Source organism: Nicotiana sylvestris, chromosome 8 (genome assembly GCF_000393655.2).
Source record: "Nicotiana sylvestris chromosome 8, ASM39365v2, whole genome shotgun sequence".
NCBI classification, from domain to species: Eukaryota; Viridiplantae; Streptophyta; class Magnoliopsida; order Solanales; family Solanaceae; genus Nicotiana; species Nicotiana sylvestris.
Genome location: NC_091064.1, coordinates 159,813,299 through 159,836,031, shown reverse-complemented (window position 1 = coordinate 159,836,031; position 22,733 = coordinate 159,813,299). Strand labels below are relative to the sequence as shown.

The following is a 22,733-nucleotide window of genomic DNA, read 5'->3' as shown; positions in this document are numbered from 1 at the left end:
TCGCAAATGTGACTCTCTCGCAAATGCGAGGGTCCCTTTCGCAAATGCGAACGTTCAGCTTTCCTAAAGGGTTCGCAAATGTGAACCCTGTTTCGCATTTTCCAACTTAGCAGAGGTCGGGGTTCGCAATTGCGAACCCCTGTTCGTATTTCTCATACCTGCGACCTGCAACTTTATACTTAGATGATTTTAAACCCATTTTTCACATCTTTTCAAAACACAAACCCCTTTGGGCGATTTTACAAGAACAACTCTTCTTCCAAATCGATTGTAAGTTAATTTTAACTCATTTCCTTCAATCGTTAACATCTTTTAACATGATTTTAACTTAAAATCAATGGTTTTCATGGGGGGAAATTGGATGTTTTGGGTAGAACCTATGTTTTTCAAAAATTGGGAATTTGGACCTCGATTTGAGGTCTGATTTCAAAACAAATTATATATTTGGGTTCGTGGGGGAATGGGTAATCGGGTTTTGGTTCTAACCTCGGGTTTTGACCATGTGGGCCCGAGGGCAATTTTTGACTTTTTGGGCAAAACTTTGGAAAACTCATTTTTATGCATTCAAATTGATTCATTTGGCGTTTATTGATGTAATTAAGTAACTTGTGACTAGATACGAGCGAATTGGTGGTGGAATCAAGAGGTAAAGCTATAATTGAATCGTGCATTGTGTTCGTGGCATCGAGGTAAGTGTTTGGTCTAACCTTAGCTTGAGGGATTAGGAGTTGAGTCCTATTTGCTATGTGGTAATTGTTGAGTACGACGTATAGGCATGGTGACGAGTATCTATACGTTGGTATCTAGCATGCCCGTGAGTCTTTATATTGTGATTATCATGACTTCGTTGTATCTTTCATGCATTAGTGGTGGTTTCTTTTTGTGGTATAAAGTTTGTGGAAGGAAATGTGATCTATGAACCTTGAGGAGCGTTGGCTCAAGTTGTATAACGAATTGTGAAAGTATAAGTGATAATTGAACCGGTAGAGCATTGGCTCGAGTTGTGAAGTGAATAGCAAAGCAAAAGCGAGAAAGAGAATAGATCATTATGTTGTCACCCTTGTCGGGTTATTGTTGAATTATTCGTTATCTCCCTTGTCGGGATGTTGATGTTATTGATGTTATTCTCTTGCCGGGATTTTTCTTGCAATTTTATTTGTTCCCTTACCCTATTATTTGTAATTGTTGTTTGGGTAAGGAAGAGAGTTAAAGCACGAAGGGTGATGCCGTGCATTGTTTGTTTTGTGAGGAATGAGTGTAAAACACGAAGGGTGATGCCGTGCATTGTTTGTTTTGTGATGAAAGAGTGTAAAGCACGAAGGGTGATGTCGTGTCGCACGATATACCATTCCGTGCCGATTATATTGATTATATGGTGAAGAAAGAGAGTAAAAGCACGAAGGGTGATGTCGTGTACATTTTTATTATATGATTGCTTTGGTGAGGACGAGAGTAAAAGCACGAAGGGTGATGCCGTGCATTTGTTGATTTCTGATTCTTTGTTGATATCCGAGTTATATTGTTCCTTTCATTACTTGATGTCTTTCTATTCGGAATTGTTATCTCCCTCACACCATGCTCCCCCTCCCATATTGACTGGTTATTTCTGTATTTCTTTCCGTTGTATATGTATTTGAACTGCACAGGTTTATTTGGTAGTCTGGTCCTAGTCTCATCACTACTTCGCTGAGGTTAGGCTAGACACTTACCAGCACATGGGGTCGGTTGTGCTGATACTACACTCTACACTATGTGCAGATCCCGGAGCATCTTTTGGACCGTAGTGTGGAAGCTACCTTCAGTCCACCCGGAGATCCAAGGTAGACCTGCAAGCGTCCGCAGGCCCTGACGTTTCCCTCTATCCCTATTTCCTGTTTCATCTTCCTTCTATTCAGAAACAGTGTGTTGTTATTTCTTCAGACTTTGTACGTAGCAATCTTAGACAGTCTGTGACACTGTGTAACCAGGTTTTGGGTGGTTAAGGCTTAAGTATTTGTAATAAATACAGTTTTCATATATTTTATTGTTGTCTTCCGCTTAAATTTGAATTTTCGCTGTTATAACGTCATCGCCTTATATTTGTTATAAAGAAATAATCGGTTAATGAAGTAATTAGATCAAAGATTTGGCTTGCCTAGCTCACATTAGTAGGCGTCATCACTACTCCCGAGGGTGGAAAATTCGGGTCGTGACATTTGAGTGTCTTAAATTAATATAGACTTAGAAACTTTTACATATATAGTCCAAAAATTATGAACCAAATAAAGAAAAAAGAAAAAAAGAAGATGATGTTACATGAACCAGTTACTTCATACTTTAGTAGAGAAACCCTGTCTTGCCGTATACTCCAAACTTTGCTTCTTCCTTTAAATATCAAACATGGTATAAGCAAAATGTTTGAAAGTTTGCTTGTAGAATGCTCTGACATTGTCTAGCCACACAAGGATGAATAGTGTTATAACGTCATTAGCAAAGAAGAAACAACATCACAATAATGAGATGACAAATACGACTTTTCGGTTTCTATAATGGATGAATCATTTAGCAATTTATTTAAGAGAATAAAAATAACACTATTGACACCTTATTCTTTGGATTGTGTTATAAATATATATATTGAACTAGAAATAATTCAAAGGTTGGTGATGCTTAGATTTCCCAGAAAATTCTAGAACGTGGGATTTCCAATTAACAACATTCAGTAACTATTATTTAATATTTAATAGGAGGTTACTAATTAGTGGTGAAAGTCAAAGGGCTGGCAATTGTCATGTTTGTCTTTATTTCAATTAAATATTTTCTTTTTTCATTAATTTTATTAGTATGTATATTTACATTTTTTGTACAAAATTGTATTTGAAATAATATCATGTTGAAGGATATTATATTCATTTAGTTTTATAGGGTTATTTCAGTCTTTTAAGTTTCTAGTTTGATCTTTATGCTTATAATATAGTACTAGTCTCTCAACACGTGCGTTGCACGTGTATATTGGATCATGAAACACATAATGTTGTAAAATAACAACAATATTATCAAAATTAAGTAAATAATTAAACAAGGAAAAAAGTATAAATTTGTGTGAATGATCAATACATCACAAAAACCAAGGATTGATTTATCAACTTTCATTTTTTAAGAATTTCACTGTCATATTCAGCAACCCCACAAAGTAACAATTGTATTGATCATACCTATATTTAAAATTAAAATTGCATAAATCACATTAACTCACTTGTATAATACTCCATATAAAATGACATTTTCATGAAAAAGAATAACAATTTTCAAATTAAAGTCCGATCCAAACAACAAAGACTAAGATGGTAATCTAGAAATAACAGGTCAAATAATCAGAGACCTTATTGTTTCAAATTATCTCTAAAAGGGTACTTAAGATTAGAAAGAAATAAAAATTCTTGGTTCTCACTCAAATGTTAAAACATAATTAACCAGTAGTAATTTTTATTATAAAAAACTTAATACGAATACACCTAAAATATGGAAGAGAATTTAGATACTGCAGGCATGGTGACCTTAAAATAAAACAATTGGCATACCAAAATGGAACAAGTTGAAAGGAAAATATATAAGAAAGAGAACCAAAGGTAAAATTTTGATGTTTTGACTGGAAAAATGTAGATGTAATGAGGGTTGCCGAGAGTACGTAATAGTAAATCTCATTAGAATTTAACTGAAATTTAACTCACTAACTGGCCATAAATTCGTTAGAATATAAAGTAAGCTGACAGTTTGGAAAATATAGAAGAAACAGCTCATGACAAACATTTAACCAATAAAAATAGTAGCATTCAAGGTAAACGTTCATCTAGGTTTCTTTTATATATATGTTCATTCTAAAGCAATTTCATCTACATCTAAAATTACAAGCAATACCCCATCCTTGACTCATAAAGAATGACATTTAATTTTACAAAGAAATTTCATTGGAAGGTTATATATCCAAGTCAAATTTAATACCCCCAAAAAACGTTATATCTTTACACTATTTGTACGTAAAAATTAAAAACAACATAAAATTTCATCCCGAGTATTATTATCATATTATAACACATGTATTCATTAATTGCGACATAAACACATAGTAACTTTTTAGATTGGACAATTCTCATTATTTAATTAAGGAATCCAATTATTGATCACAAGAAAACTCGCATACACAAGTAATTATATTGTCCCAAAACCTTTGCTTCATCAACTGCTAATATAACTGAAATGACTAATTTTTCTGGAACATGGCCGCTACCAAATAAGCTTAATCCGCCAACTTTGGCCATTTTGAGCAGCACCTTGTCTTACGATTTCTGTAAGATACAAACTCGAGATCGTCTTCTAAAAAATATTCATTCAAGAGAAAGATCATAAATAAACTGATTGATCATAAATCTCAAATCAGTATCTTATTCATACCATTACAATGAGAGAAAGCGGTCATACATAAGCAAAACTAAACAGTAGTAATTCAATTCAAAAGCACAAAGGCAATTGTTAACACATTGATCTTTTGAAGAGAAAAAATGAAACTAAGGTGACAACTATTCTCCAAGAGCAACAAATATCAAGTGTCAACATTATTAATATATAAACTAAATATTTGATAGGGTGCGCATGGACTTCGCTTGCTATATATTATACCTTTTGGTATGTATCTTCATTCTTTTTATCCTCCACGGAGGCATTTGGAAGCATTGTTGTGCTTCTTCTTTAAGTTATATACTATATATTTTTTATTCTTCCCCTTCTGAACTAAAGCAAAAAGTACTAAGGAAGACAAAACAGCGGGATGAACCTTGCACAACATGCATACTTGCCTAAACGTACTTTAGACCAGAGAACATGGAGACATTATACCATATTACCATGCTTCCCTACACATAATTGAAAAGTCAAGCATGCAAAGACAAAAAAATCGAATTCTCACAGTTAATCCCATAAATTTCCACTATGCAGTCATTAGTGGTCAGCCAACTTCTTGTAGAAGATCGATGCGAGATAATTGCAAACCCTTTAAATTCTTCAGAGACGCATTTTGTAAAATGAGATTAACCAAGTGTCTAGGCAGTTTTTACTACTGTGAGATTTATTTACTAAGTAAGCAAATAACATAGCATTTGAAGGGATGTGACTGTTGAAGGTTGCCTGATGTTAGTAGGCGTTTGTTGTAATGTTTACTAAATTTGGTATAGTATTTAACTTAATAACAAGGACATTTAGGTAATTTAACTTTTTAGTTTTAGGTGTAAACTAAAATAAAAACTTATGAAATTTGTAAAAGATCTTGCTAAACATTGGAGAGTGTAGGTTTATAAGAATTACGCATAAAACAGAGTATTCAATTTCAAGAATCGAGATCATCAAGAATACTCATATGAAGTGACAAAAGGAAGAAAAATTTACCAACTGAAACTGCAACTTTCCTCTATTATTTGTGCTAATGGTGATGGTTATGCATATTACTGGTTTAGAATCCATTTATATAAGCTCCTCAGTAGTCTAATGATATTCTGCAACAGATAAAATAATTAATTAGCAATTAAATCAGGTAACAGCTATCTCTAGCCATGATCTAAATTAAATTACATAACAGTTATCACACGTTCTGTAGCCATAAGATCCAAATTAGATAGGTAAATTCATAGTGCATTTATGAAACCCCATAATGATTGACCCATTTCAGTACTAATCTGGGAATGGCTGTATAAATAAAACCCTTCAGATTTCTTCAGTGGCCGTTGCTGTGACCTAGCCTCCAGATGAATAACAAGTACTTTGAACAACTCACCTTTAATTTTGGGTTGGGTGGAGAGGTGATGTGATTGCCCTAGTTAAAGAATGACCGAAGAATATACTTTGACCCCCAAAGTTTTAAAGTTGATACTTTAGACCAAAGAACTAAACATAGACTCAATTAACGTAAAGGGCATCTATTATTAATATTCTTTTGTGAATCATTAAGTTGTAATTAGCTGGAATAAATTACATAAAGAGACATTAATTAATGTACAAAATATCATTTAATGGGAGATAATTTTAATATTAGTTAGAGGGTAATTTGGTCATTTAGCTTTTAAAGGGCATTTTATAAACTAACTTCACCTAAAAGTGTTCATGCTCATTTACCATTTAACTAATTTATCGTATTTACAAATTTATTTATCTTTATTACAATGTATATTTACCTCTTTGTACACCAATCTTGTTAGAATAGAGTGTGATTGAAAGGGCAAAAATGTCACTCAACTTGTGATGAGTAAATTTGTAAATTAACTTTCAACTTAAAATGTTCCTACTAGACACCTGCAACGCACGTGTATCCATGAAATCAATATAAACTTCTTAAAATGACATATATATTGTTTTAAAATGTTAATCATGAGATATAAAACAAGATTTGAAAGGTAAAAAAATACAAGCTAAAATTTATAAGTGGAGTTCCTATATATTAAAGAATCAGGAAATTCAAATTCTTTTGTTCGTCTGTTTAATTTTCTTTGCAAAATAAATTCATGTTGTATTCTTAAAGTGCTTATTAAAAAAGTAGAAACAGGAGCATTGAAAATCAAACAAAAAGCGAAGCCTTATCCCCTAATTATATGCAATAAAGAAGAAATATTAAAGTGCACGGATCAAATCATCTGACTTCTTATTGAATCAAAAATATGAGAGCACTTAAATTAGGTAATTCCATTCGTTGTTTTTTCTCACAATCTGTAAATACAATTCAAAGGATTAGTATATGCAACTCTGGTATGTATATAAGAAATACAATATACAAAATTTAGAAAAATAATTTTACATGAGTGCACACAATTTCTTGGGTAAACACATGTGAAATAATAAGCAAAAAGAACATGCCAATTCATAATTTTATTAACGGATGATACCATAATTTTGTCAAAGAAAGTGAAAAGGACTCCATCAGCATGCTTATAGCCTGTTTGGCCAAGCTTATTTTTGTCCAAAAGTACTTTTTTGGCCAAAAGTTTGGCCAATCTTCTGGAAAGAAAATAAGTGTTTTAAGGAGAATCAGAAGTAGTTTTGAAGAAGTAGAAAAAAGTAGCTTCTCTCCAAAAGCACTTTTTTGAGAAGCACTTTTGAGAAAAATACACATAGAAACAGTTTTCTAAAGCTTAGCCAAACACTAATTGTTGCTCAAAAATGCTTTTCAAACTAATTAGTCAAACACAAACTGCTTCTCACCAAAAGTACTTTTGAGAAAAGCACTTTTGAAAAAAAAAACACTTCTCAAAATAAGTTGATTTTTAAAGCTTGGCCAAACGGGTTATATTCTTCCTGGTGGAACACTGGCTCAAGAATATTAAATTATTATTCTAACTAAATGAAGCATTAGATGAATTTGATTGGAAATGCAAAAAGATTTCACAAGTTTCAAAAGATATAAATTAGATTTATGTTTTAATATAGGGAGTAGTAAAAAAGACTCATTTATTTACCTTGGAATGTTAGGAGTAGTAGAAAAGACTCAATTTATTATGAGATGCTTTTACTTTTAGGTACAATAATGTTATAGGATTGATGTTTAAATGAAGGACAAAAAGGTCATTCAATTTTTAAGGACATTTTGGTAATTCAATTTTATACTTAGGTCTTTACAATTTTAGTATAGTATAATGATGATATATAGATATATATATACAAGATTCCAAAAATCTAAGCAAAACGGAACCTTTTTTAATGGATATGGTTGAAATTCATTGAAAACATATAGATGAGTCGATACACAAAATTTGAGAAAGATTGAAGGTGATTTTGACTGATTTGGTATCAAAATTCGTAGTTAAAATCTAGTTAAAAAAAAATTGCCACATGTATCTACATGTGATACATATTTGATACAAATATGATATTATATATATATGATACACAGTGTAAGAACATATCATCTTTTTTATGTTCATCTTCTACTTCGGATTTTCAATTTAAACCACCTCAAAACTCCATCAAATCATCCCAAACTGAGATTTAAATTCATTAAGATATATGCAACTTATTCCAACAATGCGCACTCAAAAGAAAGCAAAAGGTTGATATTTTTTTGGCTACTAATAGCTAATTGGCTAGTATTTTATAAGAATTGGCTAATTTTTATACTAACTTATTGGAACTGGTAGTTGATGATAGGCTATAATTACGTATTTTAATCGCTTATTACACTCTAATGTATTGCACTTTAATTGAGTTTGAGCTTTAATCGCTAGCGTTTTGCACTAATTGTGTGTTTATGCCTTGTAGGAGTGATTTCGAGATATGTAAATGTTAAGGAATGAATTCAAGTAAGTTGGAGCTTTGAATTCTGAGTAAAATCCCAAGGAATTAAGCCGGGACCGTGTTCGGGGATCAACGGATGATAGTTAAGAACGAAACGGAGAATCGAGCGGGCATACGGCATATTGTCTAGTAAAATGCACATAACTTTTTTCTCAAACCTCCGTTTGGGCTACACAATATATCGTTGAAAAGATATTTGAAAGGGCTACAACTTTTATGTTTTGAGTTTTTGCAAATTCCTACTACCGCAGCGCGTGGTGCGGCGCAAAGTGCGCACGCCTGTGGAAATTTCCTGCAACCTGTCAGAATCAGCAATTGGAACTTTCCCACTACCGCCTCGCATGGTGCGTCACCCCATGCGGCGTGATAGTGCAAACTTTACAGAGTGATTGTCCTATTTCACGCGGGATAAGGTATTTTCATCTGGGCCCGACCCTACTTGGTATAAATACATGTAAAACGCTATTTTGGAGAGGTTGGACAAATTTGAGACACAGATTCGACCTAAGGAGGCAGAGACACAATAGGAGCAAGGCGGGAATTCTTCTACGAGTTTTTCCTTCCTCTTCCTATTTTTCATTGTTGGTTATGACTTTTAGTATTGTAGTTTTACATACTATTATGAATAGCTATTTTGTTATCTAGGGTTTTGATGGAACCTTTTGTAGGATAATTCTTGTTATGTTTTTATATAATTGAGCCATAGTATTTTCTCTATTTGTTCCACTATAATATTCTTGTAGTTGATTGAAGGGACTTTAATTAGTTGTGTCTATTTAGTATGTATTACTCGGGAGAGTGCATATTAGGTAATTGTTGAACAACATCACTCCCGACGTATGTAAGGAATCAATAACCAAGGGTTTAAAGGTGGATTAGGGATAACGAAACCTTGGGTGCGATCTAAGTGAGCTGTAATTAAAGCCAGCTAGCGTAACTCAGGAGAGTATGTCTAGTGTCGTAATTACTCGAGAGAGATTACAACACGCAGAGCGCTCATGATCGGTAGAGAGTACTTAGGCGAAATTATAGAAGACATAGCGGGAAGGATTCCGACATTTGGGGAAATCATAACTCTAGACCTCCTTAGTCGTTTCTCCAACTTGTAGTATTTTTAGTTGTTAATTTACTATTTTAATTTGTTAGTTAGTTAGTTAGTTAAACACAAGAATCTTAATATCTATAAGTCAGGAATTATTCAAGCTTGTATTATTGGTTATAGTGAACAACTGTAGCTAAACCTTAGTTCTATGTGGGATTCGACTCCGGACTTGTAAACCGGATTATATTTACAACGACCGCTTTGTCCTTTTTATAAGGCATAGTTGTGTGTGATCAAAATTTTGGCGTCGTTGCCGGGGAACTAACGATATAACTGCAGGTGCACATATTTCTAGGTTGTAAGTTTGAACTGTTATTTTTGTTTTCGTGTATTTGATTATTTATTTATTTTTAATTTTGATCTGAGAGACATGGCATCTTGGAATTTTGAGAGTTTTGATGTGGTAATTCTACTTTTGATCCTCGTTATGCATATTGTGGAGGAAACCACGCAAGGCAAAATTATCAAAATATTTTCGAGAGCGAGTTATGTGCACTAACTCAATCTTATGTGTGGAATGTGTGTGATATGTGTGGTGGTCAAGATGGTCACTTTCATGGTTGTGCTTATATTTCTTATCTTCCCCCAACCCCTTACTTTGATAGTTCTTTTTTTTTTCTTGTGAAGTTAATAGGAACAAAGAACCCAGGTATGAGCACCTGAAAGAGATCGAGGATATACTAAAGTGCCTTATGGAACAATATGATGAGATACAACTGCGGGTACAAAGGCAAGGGGAACTATTCATAACTTGGAGGCTCAAGCGAATAAATTAATTGAACCTTGTAAAGCGCAACAAGTTGACATTGTGCATATTAGCCAATATGAGTATGAATTGGCTGCAGAAATTGCCATTATACTGGAGGATTTAAAAAAATACGAGGATGAGCTAGAGGTGAAGGCCAGAGTAGAACACCAGCAATCAATCGAACTAGATTTTGAGGATGCCGATGTTGTAGAAGAGATACTAGAGTCAACCAAGGATATTGAGGATACATATTTAGTTGACTCTAGTGTCATTAGTGTTAAGGATGTTAACAATCGTAATGTTTATGTAGTTGGGCGCATTGGTCCACGCTCCAAGCATTTTTCCACATTGTGTATGGATGATAATATGAAAATATAGTCGTTTGAGCCACTTGAGGAGTCAAGGAGTAAGGAACAAGATACCTACATTCTGGAATTCTTCGTGCCAGAAAGTCGGGAATACACATCTCATCCAAAGGCCAAGAAGTGCAGAATACTATATTATTTTATTGGGCCAGTCAGATTCGTTCTACCACCCTAGGAGCATGATCACAGAGCAGAATCAAAACCTAGGGTTCAATTCATAAGTTCGAAGTGGAGGCAGAAAGTGATTCACGTTGTGCCGCGACGTTAAATCAAACGTTTGTCGGGAGGCAACCCAACTTTACTGCTTTCTTTTGTTTTTTAATTATTATTATTTTTTTATTATATTATTTTTGTAGTGTCAATTTTTTATTTTCTAGGAGCATGAAAAACAAAGCTATTGGAAGGATGCAACAGCAAACCAGATGGTTAGAATAAAGTGTGAGGTACCCGCACGAAGGATCAGGTCTGGGAGAAGTCTGAGTACCCTATGAGATGTTAGTGCTTCGGCCTTTGGCCTATCAGAGAGTTTCTTTTACCCTCTTGTATGTATGGGTGTGCATTGGGGACAATGCACAATTTTAAGTGTGGGGTGAAGAGATTGTCTGGGTGACTTTCTATGCTATTTTAGTTGTGTTAGTTTAATTGAATATTTTTTTAAATAGAAAAGATTGGACTTTTCCCGACGATGGATCTATTAGACAATTTTCTTGAGGGATTTAAGTCAAAAGAAAAAAAACAAAAAGATTTTTTTTGTTAGGTAGTGTAGCAATTGTCCTTTGGTTTTTCTTTGTGCCGTGGTTCTTTTTCAAGGGTTTTATTTGAACTGGGTGTAGTTAGTCTTTTTTTTATGAATAAGAGTCATTGTGCTGTGTTTTGAAATGAAGCAATATATCTTGACTTTGTTATGCCTTGAGAATAGTGAGTACTTTGGTTGTGACGCTTAGGCTCAGTTTTTGACTCTTGGAAGTGCCTTAAATCGTAGATTCTTAAATTTGCTTAACTGCTTTGACTGGAGTGTCGTGATAATACTAATCATGAGTGAGTTATGTGCCATGTATGTGTGAGGTTTGTATGTATTCAGTGCATTGCATTTGATGTCTAGAACTTGTCCCGTATGTTTGCAAAGCGAAATAGTAGCTTTGTTCAGTCTTGGAAGTGATATAGGCGTTTCTTTGTTGAGCCAAATATGTATATTTTACCCGCCTAATTGTTATGTATCGTAGTTAACCCCTTTGAGCCTGTAATCCTGTTTCTTTGGCAACCACATTACAAGTCCTACCCAATTATTTGAATTAACCATCTATTTGAACCTTTTCACCTCTCATGAGCACTTGAATTGTTATGAACTTTGTAAAAGTTAAAGTATGGAGTGGTTAGTTTGGTTTTTGAGTGGAGCTAATGAAATAAGGAGAAAGATGCATTGTTTTGGAAAAGTAAGAGCCACTTGAATTGACAAAGAAAAGAAAAGAAAAAAAATAATTGTATTGTGTGCAGATATTCATTGACAAGTGGTGAATCTTGATGTAATTGTGCTTAAATAATTTGGGAGTTGATGTATATTGATGTGAAGGTGGAGTCATGGTTTGACATAAGTGTGAGATTTTAAATGTTAAAGTATATGTATTAAAGTGCTTAGGGAGGTGTAGTCACTTTTATGTCTAAATGCATCCTACCCGTCCCGCAGCCTACATTACAACCAAATAAAGTCCTACTTGATCCTAGACAGAATGAGCTCGATTAGTAGAGTGGTACACTACATGCAAGCCTATGGTGCATCTTTTGTGGCATATGAATGTTATTTCTGAGAGGGAGTGAATTCTTTCTATCTTGAGTTACTAATTGTTCTTAAATTTTATTGTGTGTGTAGAACTATTCTCTTTTGTATTGTGAGGGCACTAGATTCATGAATGAAAGGTAATTTCAGTGACCTCTATGTTAGAGTAAGTGGGTGAGTTGTGAATAATGCGTGGTACTTGTGAGTCAACTCTTGAGGTGAAGATGTTACACTTTTGTGCTTATTCTATTTTAAATATTCTTGGTGTGATGAGTTAGGAAAATTGCTTAAAAATGTCGTGTCTATATAAAGTGTAGTTTGATTGCTCGAGGAGGAGCAATGTTTTAAGTGTGGGGTATTGATGATAGGCTATAATTATGTATTTTAGTCGCTTATTACACTCTAATGTACTGCACTTTAATTGAGTTTGAGCTTTAATCGCTAGTGTTTTGCAGTAATTGTGTGTTTTATGCCTTGTAGGAGTGATTTTGAGCTATGTAGATTCTATGGAATGAATTCAAGTGAGTTAGAACTTTGAAGTCTGAGTAAAATCCCAAGGAATTAAGCCGGGATCGTGTTCAGGGATCAACGGTTGATAGTTAAGAACGAAACGGAGAATCGAGCGGGCATATTGTCTAGTAAAATGCACATAACTTTTTCATTAGAACTTCGTTTGGGCTCCACAATATATCGTTGGAAAGCTATTTGAAAGAGCTACAACTTCATGTTTTGCGTTTTTGCAAATTCCCACTACCGCGGCGCGTGTTGCGGCGCGCCTGTGGAAATTTCCTGCAGCCTGTCAGAATCAGCAATTTGAACTTTCCCACTACCGCCTCGCATGGTGCGTCACCCCATGCGGCACGATAGTGCAAACTTTACAGAGTGATTGTCCTATTTCATGCGGGAGAAGGTATTTTCATCTGGGCCCGACCCTACTTGGTATAAATACATGTAAAAACGCTATTTTGGAGAGGTTGGACAAATTTGAGACACAGATTCGACCTAAGGAGGCAGAGACAAAATAGGAGCAAGGCGGGGAATTCTTCTACGAGTTTTTCCTTCCTCTTTCTATTTTTCATTGTTGGTTATGACTTTTAGTATTGTAGTTTTACATACTATTATGAATAGATAATTTGTTATCTAGGGTTTTGGTGGAACCTTTTGTAGGATAAATTCTTGTTATGTTTTTATATAATTGAGCCGTAGTATTTTCTCTATTTGTTCAACTATATTATTCTTGTGGTTGATTGAAGGGCCCTCAATTAGCTGTGCCTATTTAGTATGTATTACTCGGGAGAAAGTGCATATTAGGTAGTTGTTGTTAGGGATAACGAAACTTTTGGTGCGATCTAAGTGAGCTGTAATTGAAGCCATCTAGCATAACTTAGGAGAGTATGTCTAGTAAATTGTCGTATTTACTCGAGAGAGAATTACAACACGCATAGCGCTCATGATCAGTAGAGAATACTTAGGTGAAATTATAGAAGACATAGCGGGAAAGATTCCGACAATTGGGAAATCATAACTGTAGACCTCCGTAATCTTTTCTCCAATCTGTAATGTCTTTAGTTGTTAATTTACTACTAGTAGTCGTACCCGCGCAATGCGCGGTCAATATTAAAAAAATATTAATTAAATTAAATTATGATCAGGCTTGTTTGATCCTATTAGATCGTATTGCTTTAATAAAATTCAATTGTCATCTTGTTTGTCAATACGATATACCCAATAATGAAATCTCTATTAAATCAAACGTACTTATATAGTCAGTGAATAACTTTTTTGTTCTATTTTTCTTTATTATATTAAACAATATTTAGTATTCGCTTTCTTTTTGTAATATATGAGAAGATATATAATTTATTACTATTGAATTTTTTTTTTGCTTTTTTATTTTAAAATAATTTAAAAACTCCAACTTGAAACTACTCCCACCCAATTTGAATGGGTAGTTTTTTTTTATATTTATATTTTCGTTTTTTATATAGTTAATTATAAGATATCTATATTTATTAATTCAAATAAAGTAATCAATTAATATATATATGAATATATTCATATATATGGTATATATATATATATATATATGAATATATTCATATATATGGTAGTTTTATATTTTTTTATTATTTTTGTTTTTATATATATTTAAATTCAAAAATAATAACCAATAACTAATTATTAAATAAAAATAATTACCAATTTGAATGGGTAGTTATTTTCTTTTATATTTATATTTTCGTTTTTTTTTTATAGTTAATTATAAGAAATCTTTTTTTATTTTAATTATTTTAAAACTCCAACTTGAAACTATTCTCCGATTTGAATGGGTAGTTTTTCTTCTGTTTTTATAGCTTTATTATTTTTTTGCTTTTTGATTTTAAAATAATTTAAAAATTCCAACTTGAAACTACTCCCACCCAATTTGAATGGGTAGTTATTTTTTTATATATTTGTTTTTTATTTTTTTATTATAGTTAATTATTAATAATAGATATAGATAAGAAATCTATATTTATTATTTATTAATTAAATTAAAGTAACCAATTTAATATATATATATATATATATATAACCAATTATATATATATATATATATATATATATATATATATATATATATATATATACATATATATGGTAGTTTTTTTAATTATATTCATTTTTTAGATATATTTAAATTAAAAAGAAAAACCAATAACTAATTTAATAACTAATTATGCCATGTGTCATTCTATTGTTCTGCCATTTGGCTTCATGAGGTGCTTTTGTCTTCTGCTTTTAATTATAGATAGATAGATGGTAGTTTTATATTTTTTTTATTATTTTCGTTTTTATATATATATATAAATTCAAAAATAATAACCAATAACTAATTATTAATTAAAAATAAGTACCAATTTGAATGGGTAGTTATTTTCTTATATATTTATATTTTCGTTTTTTTATTATAGTTAATTATAAGATATCTTTTTTTATTTTAATTATTTTAAAACTCCAACTTGAAACTATTCCCCGATTTGAATGGGTAGTTTTTCTTGTGTTTTTTTCCTTTTTTTATAGCTTTTTTTTTGGCCTTTTGATTTTAAAATAATTTAAAAATTCCAACTTGAAACTACTCCCACCCAATTTGAATGGGTAGTTATTTTTTTATATATTTGTTTTTTATTTTTTTATTATAGTTAATTATTAATATAGATATAGATAAGAAATCTATATTTATTATTTATTAATTAAATTAAAGTAACCAATTTAATATATATATATATATATATATATATATATACATATATACATATATATGGTAGTTTTTTTAATTATTTTTATTTTTTATATATATTTAAGTTAAAAAGAAAAACCAATAACTAATTTAATAACTAATTATGCCATGTGTCATTCTATTGTTCTGTCATTTGGCATCATGAGGTGCTTTTGTCTTATGCTTTTAATTATAGATAGATGTTTTTTTTTTGCTTTTTGATTTTAAAATAACTTAAAAATTCTAACTTGAAACTACTCCCACCCAATTTGAATGGGTAGTTATTTTTTTATATATTTGTTTTTTATTTTTTTATTATAGTTAATTATTAATATAGATATAGATAAGAAATCTATATTTATTAATTTATTATTTAAATTCAATACAATTTAATATATATATATATATATATATATATATATATATATATATATATATATATATATATATACACACATATATATGGTAGTTTTTTTTAATTATTTTCATTTTTTAGATATATTTAAATTATAAAGAAAAACCAATAACTAATTTAATAACTAATTATGCCATGTGTCATTCTATTGTTCTGTCATTTGGATTCATGAGGTGCTTCTGTCTTCTGCTTTTAATTATAGATAGATGGTAGTTTTATATTTTTATTATTATTTTCGTTTTTATATATATTTAAATTCAAAAATAATAACCATTAACTAATTATTAATTAAAAATAACTGCCAATTTGAATGGGTAGTTATTTTCTTATATATTTATATTTTCGTTTTTTTATTATAGTTAATTAAAATATATCCTTTTTTATTTTAATTATTTTAAAACTCCAACTTGAAACTATTCTCTGATTTGAATGAGTAGTTTTTCTTCTGTTTTTTTCCGTTTTTTATAGCTTTATTTTTTTTTTTTGCATTTTGATTTTAAAATAATTTAAAAATTCCAACTTGAAACTACTCCCACCCAATTTGAATGGGTAGTTATTTTTTTATATATTTGTTTTTTATTTTTTTTATTATAGTTAATTATTAATATAGATATAGATAAGAAATCTATATTTATTATTTATTAATTAAATTAAAGTAACCAATTTAATATATATATATATATATATATATATATATATATATATACATATATATGGTAGTTTTTTTAAATTATTTTCATTTTTATATATATTTAAATTAAAAAGAAAAACTAATAACTAATTATGCCATGTGTCATTCTATTGTTCTGTCATTTGGCTTCATGAGGTGATTTTGTCTTCTGCTTTTAATTATAGATAGATAGATGGTAGTTTTATATTTTTTTATTATTTTCGTTTTTATATATATTTAAATTCAAAAATAATAACCAATAACTAATTATTAATTAAAAATAACTACCAATTTGAATGGGTAGTTATTTTCTTATATATTTATATTTTCATTTTTTTATTATAGTTAATTATAAGATATCTTTTTTTATTTTAATTATTGTAAAACTACAACTTGAAACTAATCTCCGATTTGAATGGGTAGTTTTTCTTTTGTTTTTTTCCGTTTTTTATAGCTTTTTTTTTTTTGCCTTTTGATTTAAAAATAATTTAAAAATTCCAACTTGAAACTACTCCCACCCAATTTGAATGGGTTGTTATTTTTTTATATATATATTTTTTATTTTTTTTATTATAGTTAATTATTAATATAGATATAGATAAGAAATCTATATTTATTATTTATTAATTAAATTAAAGTAACCAATTTAATATATATATATACATATACATATATATGATAGTTTTTTTAATTATTTTCATTTTTTAAATATATTTAAATTAAAAAGAAAAACTAATAACTAATTTAATAACTAATTATGCCATGTGTCATTCTATTGTTCTGCCATTTGGCTTCATGAGGTGCTTTTGTCTTCTTCTTTTAATTTTAGATAGATGGTAGTTTTATATTTTTTTATTATTTTCGTTTTTATATATATTTAAATTCAAAAATAATAACCAATAACTAATTATTAATTAAAAATAACTACAAATTTGAATGGTTAGTTATTTTCTTATATATTTATATTTTCGTTTTTTATTATAGATAAGTATAAGATATCTTTTTTTATTTTAATTATTTTAAAAGTCCAACTTGAAATTATTCTCCGATTTGAATGAGTAGTTTTTCTTCTGTTTTTTTTCCGTTTTTTATAGCTTTATTTTTTTTGCTTTTTGATTTTAAAATAATTTAAAAATTCCAACTTGAAACTACTCCCACCCAATTTGAATGGGTAGTTACTTTTTTTTATATATATTTTTTATTATTTTTATTATAGTTAATTATTAATATAGATATAGATAAGAAATCTATATTTATTATTTATTAATTAAATTAAAGTAACCAATTTAATATATATATATACATATACATATATATATATATATACATATATATGGTAGTTTTTTTTAATTATTTTCAGTTTTAGATATATTTAAATTAAAAAGAAAAACCAATAACTAATTTAATAACAAATTATGCCATGTGTCATTCTATTGTTCTGCCATTTGGCTTCATGAAGTGCTTTTGTCTTCTGCTTTTAATTATAGATAGATTTTTTTTTCTTTTTGATTTTAAAATAATTTAAAAATTCCAACTTGAAACTACTACCACCCAATTTGAATGGGTAGTTATTTTTTTATATATTTGTTTTTTATTTTTTTATTATATTTAATTATTAATATTGATATAAATAAGAAATCTATATTTATTATTTATTAATTAAATTAAAGTAACCAATTTAATATATATATAACCATATATATATATATATATATATATATATATATATATATATACATATATATATACATATATATATACATATATATGGTAGTTTTTTTAATTATTTTCATTTTTTAGATATATTGAAATTATAAAGAAAAACCAATAACTAATTTAATAACTAATTATGCCATGTGTCATTCTATTGTTGTGCCATTTGGCTTCATGAGGTGCGTTTGTCTTCTGCTTTTAATTATAGATAGATAGATGGTAGTTTTATATTTTTTTATTATTTTCGTTTTTATATATATTTAAATTCAAAAATAATAACCAATAACTAATTATTAATTAAAAATAACTACAAATTTGAATGGTTAGTTATTTTCTTATATATTTATATTTTTATTTTTTTATTATAGTTAATTATAAGATATCTTTTTTTATTTTAATTATTTTAAAACTCTATTTTGAAACTATTCTCCCATTTGAATGGGTAGTTTTTCTTCTGTTTTTTATAGCTTTATTTTTTTTTTGCTTTTTGATTTTAAAATAATTTAAAAATTCCAACTTGAAACTACTCCCTCCCAATTTGAATGGGTAGTTATTTTTTTATATATTTGTTTTTTATTTTTTTATTATAGTTACTTATTAATATAGATATAGATAAGAAATCTATATTTATTATTTATTAATTAAATTAAAGTAACCAATTTAATATATATATATATATATAACCAATTTTATATATATATATATATATATATATATATATACACATATATATGGTAGTTTTTTTAATTATTTTTATTTTTTAGATATATTTAAATTAAAAAGAAAAACCAATAACTAATTTAATAACTAATTATGCCATGTGTCATTCTATTGTTCTGCCATTTGGCTTCATGAGGTGCTTTTGTCTTCTGCTTTTAATTATAGATAGATAGATGGTAGTTTTATATTTTTTATTATTATTTTCGTTTTTATATATATTTAAATTCAAAAATAATAACCAATAACTAATTATTAATTAAAAATAACTACCAATTTGAATGGGTAGTTATTTTCTTATATATTTATATTTTCGTTTTTTTATAATAGTTAATTATAAGATATCTTTTTTTATTTTAATTATTTTTAAACTCCAACTTGAAACTATTCTCTGATTTGAATGGGTAGTTTTTCTTCTGTTTTTTTTTCCGTTTTTTATAGCTTTATTGTTTTTTTGCCTTTTGATTTAAAAATAATTTAAAAATTCCAACTTGAAACTACTCCCACCCAATTTGAATGGGTAGTTACTTTTTTATATATTTTTTTTTATTTTTTTTATTATAGTTAATTATTAATATAGATATAGATAAGAAATCTATATTTATTATTTATTAATTAAATTAAAGTAACCAATTTAATATATATATAACCAATTATATATATATATACATACATATATATGGTAGTTTTTTTAATTATTTTCATTTTTATATATATTTAAGTTAAAAAGAAAAACTAATAACTAATTTAATAACTAATTATGCCATGTATCATTCTATTGTTCTGCCATTTGGCTTCATGAGGTGCTTTTGTCTTCTGCTTTTAATTATAGATAGATTTTTTTTTTGCTTTTTGATTTTAAAATAATTTAAAAATTCTAACTTGAAACTACTCCCACCCAATTTGAATGGGTAGTTATTTTTTTATATGTTTGTTTTTTATTTTTTTTATTATAGTTAATTATTAATATAGATAAAGATAAGAAATCTATATTTATTATTTATTAATTAAATTAAAGTAACCAATTTAATATATATATATATATATATATATATATATGGTAGTTTTTTTAATTATTTTCATTTTTTAGATATATTTAAATTAAAAAGAAAAACCAATAACTAATTATGCCATGTGTCATTCTATTGTTTTGCCATTTGGCTTCTTGATGTGCTTTTGTCTTCTGCTTTTAATTATAGATAGATAGATGCTAGTTTTATATTTTTTTATTATTTTCGTTTTTATATATATTTAAATTCAAAAATAATAACCAATATCTAATTATTAATTAAAAATAACTACCAATTTGAATGGGTAGTTATTTTCTTATATATTTATATTTCCGTTTTTTTATTATAGTTACTTATAAGATATCTTTTTTTATTTTAATTATTTTAAAACTCCAACTTGAAACTATTCTCCGATTTGAATGGGTAGTTTTTCTTCTGTTTTTTTCCGTTTTTTATAGCTTTATTTTTTTTTGCCTTTTGATTTAAAAATAATTTAAAACTTCCAACTTGAAACTATTCCCACCCAATTTGAATGGGTAGTTATTTTTTTATATATATTTTTTTTTATTTTTTTTTATCATAGTTAATTATTAATATAGATATAGATAAGAAATCTATATTTATTATTTATTAATTAAATTAAAGTAACCAATTTAATATATATATATATATATATAACCAATTATATATATATATATATACATACATATATATGGTAGTTTTTTTTATCTATTTTCATTTTTTATATATATTTAAATTAAAAAGAAAAACCAATAACTAATTTAATAACTAATTATGCCATGTATCATTCTATTGTTCTGCCATTTGGCTTCATGAGGTGCTTTTGTCTTTTGTTTTTAATTATAGATAGATAGATGGTAGTTTTACATTTTTTTATTATTTTCGTTTTTATATATATTTAAATTCAAAAATAATAACCAATAACTAATTATTAATTAAAAATAACTACCAATTTGAATGGGTAGTTATTTTCTTATATATTTATATTTTCATTTTTTTATTATAGTTAATTATAAGATATCTTTTTTTATTTTAATTATTTTAAAACTCCAACTTGAAACTATTCTCCGATTTGAATGGGTAGTTTTTCTTCTGATTTTTTTCCGTTTTTTATAGCTTTATTTTTCTTTTGCCTTTTGATTTTAAAATAATTTAAAATTTCCAACTTGAAACTACTTACACCCAATTTGAATGGGTAGTTATTTTTTTTATATATTTGTTCTTTATTTTTTTATTATAGTTAATTATTAATATAGATATAGATAAGAAATCTATATTTATTATTTATTAATTAAATTAAAGTAACCAATTTAATATATATATATATATATATATATATATATATATATATATATATATATATATATATACATATATATGGTAATTTTTTTAATTATTTTCATTTTTCAGATATATTTAAATTAAAAAGAAAAACCAATAACTAATTTAATAACTAATTATGCCATGTGTCATTCTATTGTTCTGCCATTTGGCTTCATGATGTGCTTTTGTCTTCTGCTTTTAGTTATAGATAGATTTTTTTTTGCTTTTTGATTTTAAAATAATTTAAATATTCCAACTTGAAACTACTCCCACCCAATTTGAATGGGTAGTTATTTTTTTATATATTTGTTTTTTTTTATTATAGTTAATTATTAATATAGATATAGATAAGAAATCTATATTTATTATTTATTAATTAAATTAAAGTAACCAATTTAATATATATATAACCAATTATATATATATATACATACATATATATGTATATATATATATATATATATATCTATATATATACACATATATATGGTAGTTTTTTTAATTATTTTCAATTTTTAGATATATTTAAATTATAAAGAAAAACCAATAACTAATTTAATAACTAATTATGCCATGTGTCATTCTATTGTTCTGCCATTTGGCTTCATGAGGTGCTTTTATCTTCTGCTTTTAATTATAGATAGATTTTCATTTTTTAGATATATTTAAATTAAAAAGAAAAACCAATAACTAATTTGATAACTAATTATGTCATGTGTCATTCTATTGTTCTGCCATTTGGCTTCATGAGGTGCTTTTGTCTTCTGCTTTTAATTATAGATAGATAGATGGTAGTTTTATATTTTTTTTTTTTCGTTTTTATATATATTTAAATTCAAAAATAATAACCAATAACTAATTATTAATTAAAAATAACTACCAATTTGAATGAGTAGTTATTTTCTTATATATTTATATTTTCGTTTTATTATAGTTAATTATAAGATATCTTTTTTTATTTTAATTATTTTAAAACTCAAACTTGAAACTATTCTCCGATTTGAATGGGTAGTTTTTCTTCTTTTTTTTTTCCGTTTTTTATAGCTTTACTTTTTTTTGCTTTTTGGTTTTAAAATAATTTAAAAATTCCAACTTGAAACTACTCTCACCCAATTTGAATGGGTAGTTATTTTTTTATATATTTTTTTTATTTTTTTTATCATAGTTAATTATTAATATAGATATAGATAAGAAATCTATATTTATTATTTATTAATTAAATTAAAGTAACCAATTTAATATATATATATATATATATATATATAACCAATTATATATATATATATACATATATATGGTAGTTTTT

At 27.6% G+C, this 22,733-nt stretch overlaps 1 long non-coding RNA gene across 2 annotated transcripts; it reads right to left on the bottom strand.

The window, feature by feature from the left end:
* Positions 1-4,095: 4,095 nt before the first annotated feature.
* LOC104246056 (uncharacterized) lies at positions 4,096-5,866 on the bottom strand. 2 transcript variants are annotated; one of them, XR_011401718.1, is made up of 3 exons: positions 5,804-5,866; positions 5,419-5,525; positions 4,096-4,353 (listed from the first exon to the last, which is right to left on the bottom strand). It is a non-coding gene; the product is annotated as an uncharacterized lncRNA (long non-coding RNA). The 2 variants fall into 2 exon arrangements; XR_715885.2 differs by lacking the exon at positions 5,804-5,866 and adding an exon at positions 5,607-5,797.
* Positions 5,867-22,733: the final 16,867 nt, after the last annotated feature.